This window comes from Triticum aestivum, chromosome 4A, assembly GCF_018294505.1.
Source record: "Triticum aestivum cultivar Chinese Spring chromosome 4A, IWGSC CS RefSeq v2.1, whole genome shotgun sequence".
NCBI lineage: Eukaryota > Viridiplantae > Streptophyta > Magnoliopsida > Poales > Poaceae > Triticum > Triticum aestivum.
Window position 1 is genome coordinate 602,392,511 of NC_057803.1, and position 2,723 is coordinate 602,395,233.

Consider the following 2,723-nt stretch of genomic DNA (forward strand, 5'->3'; position numbering starts at 1 on the left):
TGTAGTGATTTTTAATTTCATGGTTATTTAGCTTTCTAAACAATTAGGTAAATGACCAAAACAACAAATGATGTCAGAACACGTTGGAAATTGATGACGTCGCTTTGAATGCTGCATACTGAACACAAAAGAAATTCAGAGTTCAAATAAGTTTAAAAAACATTGAAATGACCATGTAACAGATGAGTTCTCGTCCGAAATCCTGATACTCTGAAAGAGTTTGTCTAGTTTGTACACGAAGTGCGTCCAGTTTTTGCCGTGACCCTCTCTACTCTTTCACGCATGCTATGCGGGTGATATGATGATACCATGCCAAGTTTCAACATTTTCAGGATTTATTTTGTAGTGATTTTCAATTTCACGATTATTTAGCTCTCTAAACAATTATGTAAATGACCGAAAAATAACAAATGATGTCAGAACATGTTGGAAATTGATGACGTCGCTTTGAATGCTGCATACTGAACACAAAAGAAGTCCGGAGTTCAAATAAGTTATTAAAAATAAAAAAGAGGTGCAATGCTGGTTAATTTGCTTTAAGCCATTCGGAATAGTGTAGACTGCACTACACATAGACCAGTGCAATCTATGCTATCCCGCAAGGCTTGAAGCTAATCAACATGTAGGTGAGCATTGCAACTCTTCATCATTGTCTGTGCACTCACGGCTTATAAACCGCTCATACTGCATCTCTCTTGGCGAGGTGGGATTAAAAATCAGCTTACAAAGAAATTCTAGTACCGGTTCGTGACAGCCATGAACCGGTACTAAAGGTTATTCATGAACCGGTACTAATGATGCCCGCCCTAGTCGTTGGAACCCCATTAGTGCCGGTTCAAATTCGAACCGGCACTAATGTGATTCACCCTTTTTCTACTAATGCATGACATATATATAGTCTCTGCATGCATGGCTTTATATGTTTGTTCTCTGCATGCATGGCTTTATATGTTTGTTCACGTGTCTAGCAAGTTCCTGTCATGTGTGGTTAGCCCCCCACTCACATAACTAATTACGGACTCTCTCATTTGCTACAACACACAACATGCATACACCCATTAGATCGAAAAATGTACACCAACTGAAGCATGCACACAATGACCAACAGAAATATACTACTGGCTAGTACTAATTTAAGCAGGGAGGCACCATTATATTAGCGCTAGCGCCACTACTACATCAACAGCAACTAATTGACCAACTAACTACACTAGGTACATCATCTGCCACCAACTTAAAACTACTTTCCAAAAGTAAGTCCAGACTGAACCATACATGCAATCATGCCATCGGAAACACAACTAAACTGAACCAACTACTAGTAGGAGTACTAGCATGCACCCTGCTGCCCTGCTTCTTACGGAGGGATCTTCACTTGTTAACATGTACACTTCAGGACGTGTACATGGTGACGGCCTTGGTGCCCTCGGAGATGGCGTGCTTGGTGAGCTCGCCGGGGAGCACCAGCCGCACCGCGTTCTGCACGTCGCGGGACGTGAGCGTGGCGCGCCCGGCGTACTGCGCCAGCCGCGACGCCTCCGTGGCCAGCCGCTCGAACATGTCCGCCATCATCATGTCCAGCGCCTGCATCGTCTTCCCCGACGCCCCCAGGTCCGGGTGCACCTGCTTCAGCACCCGGTACACGTACGCCTTGTACCCCATGTCGATGTTGTTCCCTCCCAAGCCGACGACGACGCCGCCCGCCTCTTCCTTTTCCCATGTTCTTCCTCGCCGCCGCCTCCGCCTTGCGCGTCCTGGCCTTGCCCTCGCTCCTCGCCCTCTTCTGCGTCGGCGTCTCGGGGCCCTCCGGCTTGGTCGGCTCGCCGTCGTCCTCCTCCGGCTGCGGGTCGTCCTGGGAGGCGGGGAGGATGGTGGTGGCGACCTCCACGGTCTCCCCCACCACCTTGGTCTTGACGACGGAGCTGACCACCTTGCTGCCGCGGCGCTTGGGAGCCATCTCGCTACTCTTGCTACTGCTTTGCTAGTGTGGACTGTGGAGTGTACTGGGACTGAGCGTGAGGTGAAGTGGGTTGCACAAGTGTGTTGGACGAAGTGAGCTCGGCAGCTGGCGTACTTATGGAGGAAGGTGGGAGGGGCACGTGTAGGGTGGCCGGACACGCGGCAGCGGCAGAGGTGAGACCGGCCGGCGACGTGGTAACACGCGGAGGGAAGGAGGCGGTAAGAAACTGTCCACCGTCTTGGGCTCTGTGTGTGACCGAGCTGCATTGCGTTTGCGTTTGCGTTTGCATGGCATGCACGGTGGCCTCTTTCTGGAACAAGCTTGCACCTTCCTTCCTTGGTTGGAACGCGCGACAGCAATTCAAATTCTGGCTGTCTGAATTGTTTTTCATTCGACTGGACAACCTAATTACGTGTAAATTTTAATCGATCGATCCAATGGAACCTAATTACATGCAAGTTTAATCGATCGATCTAATGGAGCCTAATTACGTGTAGGTTTCATAACAAGGAATGAATCACAGTTGCATTGGTATTCCCTTAAAGACTAAAAATAAATAAAACTAAAACAAAATAATAAATTTTCTAAGAACAAATAAATTTGTGGCATTACTATTACCCTTTGGAAAGAAAGAAAATGAAAAAAAAGACAAAATTTGCACATAATGTACATATAAATCACGCTTTTTAATAAAATACAAAAATAATTATATAACAATTATTGGCATTGATATTTAACCTTAAAGAAAGAAATACAATGAAAT

The 2,723-nt window shown here is 46.5% G+C and overlaps 1 pseudogene; it reads right to left on the bottom strand.

Moving 5' to 3' along the window:
• Nucleotides 1-1,126: 1,126 nt before the first annotated feature.
• Nucleotides 1,127-2,041, bottom strand: LOC123082527 (late histone H2B.L4-like; annotated as a pseudogene).
• Nucleotides 2,042-2,723: the final 682 nt, after the last annotated feature.